The sequence below is a fragment of the Amphiura filiformis genome, chromosome 18 (assembly GCF_039555335.1).
Source record: "Amphiura filiformis chromosome 18, Afil_fr2py, whole genome shotgun sequence".
Taxonomy (NCBI): Eukaryota; Metazoa; Echinodermata; class Ophiuroidea; order Amphilepidida; family Amphiuridae; genus Amphiura; species Amphiura filiformis.
In genome coordinates, this window is record NC_092645.1 from 48896313 (window position 1) to 48908206 (window position 11894).

An 11894-nucleotide genomic window follows, 5' to 3' on the forward strand; every position below is an offset into this window, starting at 1 on the left:
ACCATAGGTGCCTTTTACCGATCCCATATATTTGGGAACTCAATTGAGTACATGAATGAGCTTCATGACTCATTGACCAAGCTTAGAGCTACAAGCAACGGTCAAAAGTTTTTTGCTGGAGATTTCAATCTCCCAGACATTGAATGGGAAAATAACTCATTCAAACCAGGGGGGCAATATCCCTCCCTTTCCAAGAAATTACTTGAAATCACGGCTGAGTTTGGTTTGGAGCAAGTTGTGCGTGAGCCCACACGAGGGAACAACACACTTGACTTATTTTTTTACCACCAACCCCACCTTGGTTGAAAAATCTATTGTGGTCCCAGGTATAAGTGACCATGATATCATTCCCTTAATCATTGTCAATTGTAGACCTAAAATTAATAAGCAGAAAGCTCGAAAGATATTCTTGTACCACAAAGCTGATTTACAAGCTCTTAAAAGTGACATAAAAATTGGTCAGGTTTATTTGTGAGAAATACGTCTCCAACAGCACAGTTAAGGAATGATTTTCAGTGTGCTATAGAAGATGCAATGGACACACACATACCGTCCAAAATGTCTACCAAGAGAAGCCAAACCCCCTGGATAAATAAGAAAATCAAACGCCTTCACAAGCGTAAACAGAGAGCGTTTAATGCATACAAAAAATCACCAACCCCAAGTCATGAGAATTTTACTGAAATAAGAAAAACTGTATTTAAAGAAACCAGGAACTCATACAGGAGACATATTGCTGATGTTTGTTCTGATTCGCCTAAGAGCTTTTGGTCGTTTATAAAAAGTCTCAAGGTTGATGCTATGGGAATCCCAACACTTAAGAAAGATGGTAAACTTGAGTCGGACAATGTTTGTAAAGCTGAAATTCTGAATGACCAGTTTAGATCAGTCTTCACAAAGGAAGATAATAATCCACCCAAAGAGCAAATTCCTCAAATTCCAACCATGCCAGACATCACCATTTCAACTGAAGGTGTAGCCAAATTACTTAAGGAGCTTGATCCCAAAAAGGCCAGTGGCCCAGACGGGATCTCAGCGCGTATCCTCCAATTGGCTGCGGAGGAATTAGCTCCTGCCCTTTGTGTTATTTTTCAAAAATCTTACGACACTGAGGTACTTCCAAATTCATGGTTGCAAGCAAACATTTCCCCTATCTTTAAAAAAGGAGATAGGACGTTGGCGTCATATTATCTCCCTGTTTCATTAACATCAATATGCTGCAAAACCTTAGAGCATATCTTACATTCCAATATTATGAGACATTTTGACCAATTTTCAGTTTTAACTGAAAACAACACGGATTTAGAAGTAAACACTCTACAGAATCTCAGCTAATCCTCACGACTCATGATTGAGCTCATTCATTAAATAACAAATCCCAAGTGGATATCGGACTTTTCAAAAGCCTTTGATGTAGTTCCCCATAATAGGCTTTTAAACAAACTAAACAGATATGGTATTCACAACAAGACACATACATGGATCAGTAGCTTTCTCAAGCATCGTGTCCAGAGGGTCGTAGTCGGTGGTGAACACTCGACATGGACCAACGTTGCTTCGGGCGTCCCTCAGGGCACGGTGCTTGGACCGCTACTGTTCCTTGTATACATAAATGATCTCCCTGACCTGACAACATAAATTCCACAGTACGTCTCTTTGCAGACGACTGTGTGTTATATAGAGAATTCTTAAACACTTGAGAACATTCCTGCTATCTTATTGGTTCTTACCCGTGTGATATGATACGATATCACACGGGTCAGCGCGTGTGCATCGACGCGATACGCGTACGCGCTATTTGAACCAATCGCAGGCGTATAGCAACAACGGGACTGATCGATATTAAGCCCTAGGTATAATTCCTTGCAAAATGTAGGATTTGATTTGATTAAAATTTGTAATACTTATGATGGTTTTATTTGAATTGAAGTGTTTAAGAATGAGAATAAAGGTATTGTTATTATCCGCTGTCGTGCATCTATCATCTCATATAAACACGGACGACATCATAATAATATCGCCCGTGTTATATGAGACGATAGATGCACTCCAGGGGCTAAAAACAATACATTTATTCTCTAAATACAAAATCAGTTTGATGCAGATGAACTACAACAAGACCTGAACACACTCATAAAATGAGAAAAAGACTGGCAAATGCATTTCAACCCAGAGAAGTGTTTTTATTATGAGACTCACACATAAAAGATCTGTGTTCGATTATGACTACACACTGGGAAATTCTATCTTGCAGACAACAAACAGCCACCCATATCTCGGCGTAACAATCACTGATAAACTCACCTGGAATAAACACATCGATAACATAACAGCATCCGCAAATCGCACCTTGGGCTTTATACGTAGAAATTTATATTCATGTCCCCAACATGTGAAAGAGTCGGCCTATAAGACACTGGTTCGACCTGGTTCGGAATATTCATCCTCTACATGGGGTCCGTATACACAAGTGCTTAACAACAAGCTTGAAATGGTTCAAAAGATCGAGGGCGGCCCGTTTTGTAAGTGGGGATTACAAGTCTAAATCCCAATCTAGCTGCCGAAGTATAGCTCTGTCTGCATGACAGAGCTACTTCGGCAGCTAGATTGGGAGTCGCTGCAGTCCAGAAGGAAGTGTAGAAGACTGACCATACTTCAAAAAGCCATCACTGGTCACCTATCCCTACCTGTCGGAAAACTCCTTCAGCCCGCCAACAACGAAACACCACTCCAAAGATGGCGATGTTTTCACTCCAGTGCTGACGCACGCACTATTCACAGGAAGTGACGTATTGCCGACCAACAGATATTAAGCTTATAATCAAGAGTATTGTCATTCACCATCCATGCTGATTGACCTGGTAGGTACACGTATTGTATTCAAAGGAAAATGACCACCGGACTTGAACTTGACTTGAAAGAATTACCATAACTGGTGAACTGCAACGAACTTAGGGACGCACCATTAGATATCAAGGGGAGGGGGTGCTGTATGTCAGTACGTGTAGTTTGGGCCGTGCCGCCGTGACAATGTTTTTAGCACCTCGGTGAAGCAATAATTTTTTAACACCTCTCGGCGAGACAATTTTTTTGTTTTAATCGTAATGTTCTCTTTTTTCAACTTTGTTTCTGGATTTGTGAAACAAAATTTGTTTAATATAAGTCCATACGTTTTGTATCACCTCGGTAAATTTCGTTTTGGGAACTTGAACATTTTCAAAGGAGTCGATCTAAAGATTTATACTTTTTTCAAAACATAGACTCGTGTTTAAGGATTTTTCACAAAAACGTCCCACATACATCATCCCCACCCCATCAGTGCAGCATAGATTTGTTTATTGACACGCATTGTATAAGGCTTGTCAAAGTTGCATAAAAGTATTATTACAAAATATTAAACGCACTGCCTATGAACTAAATGTCCAAATAGTGCTTAACTTAAAACTTAATCACTAAGATGTTCAGTTCATAAACATGGTGTTAAAATGTAAACAAGCAAACACAACGGTTTAATACCCAAATGATTTGATAAGTTTAGGATTTAGTGTTCAGGAGCGTCTACAGGATAACCCAATAGAAATAGGCCATGTGGATTGGGGACTTCACTTAAAGTATCGGCAGTAAGCTTAAAACGTTCGTGAAGATTCCAAAACCATAAAGTGTCTTCTTTACCACTGTTGCAAAAATCATCAAAATCACTGAATGCTCGTCCCAAGGCTTATCCTCACGAGTGACCAAAAATTCATGGAGTAAAGGGCGTCGCCAGATGCGTTGTATGGCCATAATATTTTACTTGACGCATCGTTCCCGGGACCTACCGCTAGGTGGCAGCTGACACGACGATAGCTTTATTGGAACACCTTAATTACTTTCACATGCGAAAACCGGGTAATGCTCTGAGATAGCCCAGCCTATCTATGATGTATAGCCACAATTTTGACATTGTAGCGCATGGAATGGCTTAGGATGGTTTCAGAAGGGTTGGAAACGCTGATAAATATACGAAACAGCATAGATCTGGGCCAAAAAAGTGCATTTAATCAACAGCTCTACTGGACCCGTGACGTCTGCGCGACGTCACGGGTCTAGCCGGGTCTAGCCGGGTATAGCCGGGTATAGCCCCCTTCATCTGACCAGACGCCACCAACGGCATCTATCTCTAGTTCCGAAAAACTCTGGATTTTTTCGCAAAATGAATGTTTGACTGATTACCACAAACAATACCCATTTTGCAGAGGAATTTTTCGACTCGATCAGTCTTTAGTATCCTGGTCATTTGTCGGATTGAAACCGAATGTATATAAATATTTTAAGCACGGATTTGTAATTACCATTGCACGGATTTTTATCCTCACTGCACAAACGTGCCCATGATACACACTACCCTTTTTACCATTTGGGGTAATATGGTACAAAGAAGTACTGTTAGCTATCCATTATTATACTGGGAAGTAGTATGGTTACTCGCATTACATCGGTTACTAGCATACCGGTTACTCGCATTAGAGTTTTCAGCAGCTCTCCATTATAATATAGTTGGCATAATTATTTTCTACTTTTGAATTAATTTTGTACTTGGCATTGAGGGTAGAATCATAATATGAAATCCCATAAAAATATTATCAGTACCAGTTAGTAAAAATGAAGAAAAAACTTGATCTTTTGGTTGCTAGCATTACACAGAAAATTATTCCCCTCAAAGGCTGTGCATCGATGTGGCTACAAAAAACGAGTCATACGTGGAAATTGGTTTTGGATTTTAGAAGTTGGGAATACCAAAACGCGTTTTACTTTTGTGAGGATTCCTTTTGTTGTATGTTCACATTCGTTTGTGGCTAATACCAGAGGCGTAGCGTCATAGGGGCACGACGATCTGAAATTTAAAAAAATCCCATAGGAAAATTGCCGAAAAACGGCTTGTGCCCCAATCAGATCCGGTGCCCCCAATCATGGTCGGTGCCCCCCCAAATGTTATGACCAACGCTACGCCACTGGCTAATACTCTGGAGTTAAAATTTTTCGCTCGCTTCCCGCTTGAAAGTTGAATTTAATGCATCCGTCGCCAATGGTTGTCAAACAATTGTCCCGTTTAGCATGTACGTTATCAGTGATAAATTACTTTGTAGATGACATTGGTAAAGCTGAAACGGATGAACAATTTTCGTAATAATTGTTTCGTGTGCGTTGGCCTGTAACGGTACAATTCCTATTGCTATTGCCCATGTTGATATGATAGCAGAAACTGAAATAACAGTCAAGCGGTATGAGCGTCGAATACAATTCTTTTAACATGTTCTAAGATGCTAAGGTACAGTGAATGAGTATGAAGAGGAACAAAGACACTGCAGCGTCATGGCTGGTGATAGCTTCAGTCACTCTAGCGCATTTCATAGAGCAAGGTCTGATCAAGAGTTTAAGTGTCCTATTGCCAGATATCAGGGAACAGTTCACAACTCATACGTGGGTCATTGGATGGTCGATATCATTTGTGTCAGGATGGGGATGTGTGCTCGGTAAGTTAACATATTAATATGATTTAGTTTATTCTTTGTTTATTGAGGGTAACAACTTCAGTGACCAACACTGCTTTCCAAGCAGGCCCTCAGTCAATACGAAACATAATATCATATTAAGTATATATAATAGTACGCAAAAGTGATACAATATAAGATATACAAAAAAAAATGCAATCACAATTAGGAATTCATAAACTATACATTTTAACATAAAATCAGAACATTTGTTTTGAATTATTGTCTCGAAGACATATTTTCCATATCAGTTCGAATCATTGGTTATAAACTGTTCCAAATATGAGCAGCTCTGACGTGAAATGTACGCAATCCAGAATTAGTGTTGTATTTTGGAACAATCAATGTATTAGACGAATGATTTCTGGTTACATGAGAATGAGTATTATGAACAAATTCAAACTGAGATGATAAATATGAAGGACTAAGATTTCTTAAACATTTAAATGTAAGAATAAGCATATGATTTTTTCCATCTGTTACTTAGTTGGATCCACCCTAGTGAGTTTAACATGTCTATTACTGGCGTCCTAATAGCAGCACATAGAATCGTTCTAGCTAAACTATTTTGTAAAACCTGAAGCCTTCTTTGATATTCAAGAGAAAAATTACACCACACTGAACTAGCATAATCAAAATTAGGGGTTACAAGAGCATTTGATAACATAACAAGAGTATGATGTGGAAGAAAATGTCTACAACGCCTAATAATACCAATACTTTTTGAAACATTTTAAGATAAATAATCAATGTGAGAGGACCATAACATATTAGAGACATTGCGATTTCCAAACGCAGCACGTGGAACGTACGTTTTCACGTACGCTTTAACGTACGTTAATACAGTGTTAAATATTGCTAGTCTCGGTTCCAAACTGGATTGTGCCCATTCGTCAAAATAACAGTAAGCTGAGTCTCTGCCTAGTTCAAACAGGCCGCTTTTGATTTTGACTAAAATTTTTACCAACATGCTTATTAAACTTAATTGTTTTTTTGTGCTCTCCAAATATTATAGTTGCCCAAAAACATATATTTTGGTAGATTAAAGATCACTACATCCATACATCATGACTTTACTTTCAAAATGAGACTTTTTCATCCTGAAAATTGGGCGCGTTGCATGGACTTAAACATGAGGTAAAATCAGCATAGTTCAACGTAGCATCTGCGTTTTATTCTACGTTGGAATCCAAAATGGGAAATCGCAATGTCATTTTTTGTACGCAAAGTATCACACACATTTCAATGGGGAATCTCTGCGTATGAATATTACGTTTAAATTTAATCCATTTTTATCACATCGCTGTACCTTTATTATAATGATTTGTTACAAACAAAAAGGATCATAATAATAATGAGACTCTCCTTCGTATGTTCATTATCTTTGACTGTCTTTAACATATTGTGAAATGGACAAATTTTGTGCATTTTCAACGATGTATCTACGTCGATTTCGCACGTGGAATATCTTCAAAAATAGCTAAATACGTGACCTCGCTTCGATACAGGAGAGTGGTTTTGAATAGATCAACGTACGTCCGATGTCTACGTTTGGAAATCGCAATGTCTCTAGTATAATCAAACTTAACACCTAGATATTTGAACTCATCAACCTTTTCAATAATACAATTGTTGTATACAAGATTTACATTACTAAATTTATCTATGATATGATTGTTACCAAGGATCATTAATTTAGTTTGATCTATAATTATTTAAAATGAGTTTGTTAGCTGATAACCACCGTGCTACGTTACACATGTTTGATTGCAAAATAATGTGCTTGAAAATGTGAGCATACAACAAGGTTTGTAATTGTGCCCAAACATATGATAATGGTAGCTTTTTATGATTACTAAATTATTACCATGTGAATTTCACATGGTAATAGTAATAATAGTTATCATAAAAAGCTACCATTATCATTAAGGAGGCGTATGTACAATCAATGTTCGCCACTCACATGACCTACGATGCTGAAACCGGGTCTACAACTAACTAAAGATCTTGAACAGAAACACATCACGACACACATGACACAGAGAGCCATGGAAAGACGTATATGCTAAACATTATTATAACGGGACAGAGTCAGGAACAGTGACATAATTAAGAAGCAAAACAGAAGTCAAGGACATCATGGAAAGGATTGGTGAAGCGAAATAGAGATGGAAACATTAAGACACATGGCAAGAAACAAGGACAATAGATGGACAAAAAGAGTCACTGAGTGGCAACCAAGAACGGGAAAAGAGGAAGACAAATAGACTAATCTGGAGGCGACGAGCAAGGACCATATAACGAATAAAAAACAGCTGGCTCTCAACATGCGATGTATTCAAATCTCCCACGCCGAGTGCAATGACGTCATGGTTACTTGTGCTCAATTCGTTGTCAGCCTTCATTGTATTACTGGGACGTCTTTGCACTGGACAATTTCGGCGCCCGGGAATTTTGAATATCGTTAAGAGAGGGCTGTATTAATAAGATGCAAAATATAAAGCGACAATTCAATGCATTATTCGCATAATTAAAAAAAAAGTATTAATTATACTGGTTCCTTCAAAAACATCGTGGATACTTTGACCTTTCTCTTAAAATAGTAGCCCGTGTTTTAATATTGTTGGTCCCAAAACGATGAATAAGTATAGTGTTTATGATATCTCGCTATTGGAGTGCAACATTGCATAAATTAGCAGTGCAGCTGTTCGTTACATCGACAATGGATCATTAAAAAAATACATCATAATTATACTGAGTAAAAATAAATCATTTACTTAATTGGATAGATTATTAGATGACATTTTCTTGATCTCAAATTAACTTACATGCATGCTAATTTCCGTAATCTAAAACCCGAAATCTATATTTGGCAGGGCAGCTGTTCATTACATCGACGATGGATCATTAAAAAATACATTATATACTAAGAAGTCCAAAAGTAAAACTTTAAACTTGTGCAAATGCACCGTCGTCGAACAAGTTTAGAACCGTCAGTTCTAAACTTGTCCGACGGCGAGTGAACCCGCTAAAAACCCACTAATTGTTAAACCAAAGCATTCGTTAAACCGATAAAGCAGTAAAATCGCCATTGGTAGAACATGTAGAAGGGTAATGTTTAATTTGCCTACTTCGGCTGAATGGTATTTCTAAAAATGTTTTGAAATTATTTGATAAGAAATATTAGTTTTTAGACAGGAGTCAACTCATCTATAGATGAGTTGAATTGTGACATCAATGCCTGGCAGTTTGCGCTCGCATCATCACAATTCACATTGATGCGCGTGCATCATACTTTGTTCAGGGCCCGTACTTTTAAAACTACCGCCACATCATAATTCGCCGTGGAATTCCGATTGTTCCTTGTCTGGCAGTATGCGCGCGCATCATATTTTGTTCAGGGCCCGTACATTTAAAATTCCCGCCACATCACAATTCGCCGCCGATGTAACAGGGTTAACTACCACAGCAAAAGGTGACTTTTTTTAAAAACATAAGATATTTCAATGCCGGGCAGTGGGCATAATGTCCAAATCGTCCCACTGTTCTGCTACTAATATGCGCTCGAAGCGCGCAAAAAATTGCAATTTCCATGCTTAAATGAACAAAATTGAGGACAATTGTTTCCTAAAATTGTGCCAAAGGATGATGCATAAGCCTTTTACAACTTTTGGCTAAAATCTTTTCCAGGCATCACATGAGCTGTCCTAACACTAATATTAAAAACTTCGGTCGAAGTTTTGCCACAAGTTTAAAAAAATAACGGTTAGTTCATGAAAAAGAAGAAGTGAAATTTAGCAAAACGCGACGAGGTTTATTTGCCCGTAAGAGAGCTCTATTGTTCCGCTATTGTATCCGCTATTGTATCCACTATTGTATTCTATTCATAAAAGCTACTGCAAGAATCGCGGCAATCCCTGATATTGCAGGTGTCTACCGCCGGCGTTTCGCATTTATTAACATTCAAAATGATCCCATACTCTTACATTTATAGTCTTATTAGTGCTTTTTATATAATATTCAGAAATTGCAATTCTGAAAACTACTTTCAAGTGAAAATATATATTCCATCGAAAATATATCATACTTAAATTCTATATAATCTATAGATACCCAACCCAGAAGTGCCCATTTATTTTCTAAATTTTTCAGTGAACACGATAATGTGATTGATCTTCTTACACGTAAAAATACGGCCAATTCAGAGAGAAAATCTTGTTTCTCGTATAGGGCCTACTATAGACAATTACTTTTTGTTGGCTGGCCGCTGAGCTACATCTTTTTACTAATTATAGATACGTCAAAACGTGTTCCCATGTTTAAAGTGTACAAGCTATTTCTACTTGCTTTATAATTATAGAGAGCACAATTGAATGAAGACGATTTATTTGTGCCAGGATTTCATTTAATATAACTATTTTTTTAATTTTAATAATACCCCATACCTAACAAGAACATAAGGAAATATTGTAAAGGCCATAAATATACGCACTCATGCATAGGGAGACAAACATGATAAAGTTAATCTGTTCTTTTCATTCTCGTTCATTAACCTTTGGAACATTTCACATGCATGGTGTTTGCATCAATGCCTTCTCGGCAATCTAGGGCCATAGGCCTATAGCAGAGAAGATGTAGTAAGAAAGAAAGAAAGAAATGAGGAAAGAAAGAAAGGAAGGAAGGAAAAAGAAATGAGAAGAAAGAAATAAAGAAAGGAAAAAGAAAAGGAAAGGAAAGAATGACAGTAGGCCTATGAAAGAAACAAAAAATAAGAAAGAAAGAAAAGAAAAAGAAAGAAAGAAAGAAAGAAAGAAGAGGAAGAAAGAAAGAAAGAAGGAGAGAAATAAAGGAAGAAAGAATGAAAGAAAGGAAAAAAGAAAGGAAGGAAAAGAGAAGAAAGAAATAAAGAAAAGAAAAATAACTAAAAAGGAAAGGACTAATAAAAGTAGGCCTATGAAAGAAAAACGAAAGAAAGGAGGAAAGAAAGAGAGAAAGAAAGAAAGAAGGAGAGAAAGAAAGAAAGAGAGAAAGAAAGAAAGAAGGAAAAAAGAAAATTAGAAAACACAGGAAATTAATACAAAAAACTGCTATAATGGAGAGAATGAAGATCTACCAAATGGGCAGGGCGTGACCAAAAGGAAATTTAAGTCCGATGCTATCAGGGCCAGCAAGGGTGCCGTAATGGTATATAGTATGTTGTTCCTTCAACCAACGCTAGTGATCTGAACCTGAGCTTTGGAGAAGGCCAGTGACTCTAAGATCAGACGAAATATGGGGAATATCGTTGTAGTGGCGCGTGATGGGACTGTCATGTTTGTTTTTGCTCACTTTGATAAAGTATTTTTGTACGAAACGTCAGTGTATAATTTTATATTAAAACATCGTTGAACAACACCATTTTGTTCAATTACTTTTCACTTTTTACCATGCGATGTTACGTGGGACTCTTAACTTTTTTCTGCACCAAATAACGAGATTTATATATTTTCTAAGTTTAATAATTTATTTAATTTAACAAGAAAAACGTCAAGTGTTCAAACTTTAAAGCTCTTTTTCTCGAAACAGCGATTTTGATTTCAAGTTAGATCATTTTACCAAATCAGGGCCGAATTAGGCTGTTTAGCTTAATCATGTGAAGTGACCTCTTAGCTCTTGAAATGATATCACAATGATCAGAGTGATCTTTTTGTTATTACAGTGAGGCCCACATACAATGTTCAACACAAAGTGAACGATGTTATAACTTGGAGGGCTAACAAACCAACACCGCCAAATTCGACTGACGTGTGTACAACGTGGGAAACTATGAGGAAACACTCGTTGTCTGATCATGCCATGTGTTTATGGTTCGGATAGCGGTTACTTTCCAGATCTCGTTCCGCTTGGGTTTATTGAATACACTCTATATATAGTCATCAATATGTCGTTTCCAGTCCCTGTCTGAACTATTGGGTTCAGCTATTAATTTTTGTAATAATTCTTTTACCCCATGCAGCTGATTGGGGTGGTTACGGGTCGTTAAAACAACTAACCGCGAAATGAGGATATCGAACTAGTTTGCCCCGCAAGGGCTTAAAAGAACCACAAACCGCGAAATATGGATATCCAACTAGTTTGCCCTCGAAGCTTCAGAAAATCACTCATCGCGAAATAGTTTTCCCCGCAGGGCTACAAAGAACCATTAACCGCGAAATATGGATATCCAACTAGTTCGCCTCGCATGGCTACAAAGAACCACTTACTGCGCAATATTTTTACCTCAAAAAAGAATTAATATCTACCAAAAACGTTTCAAAACGTAAAAGGGGCCACAGTTTAAAAATCTTTCCTGTGTGGCTTTTCACCCTTTTTAAACTTGGTCCC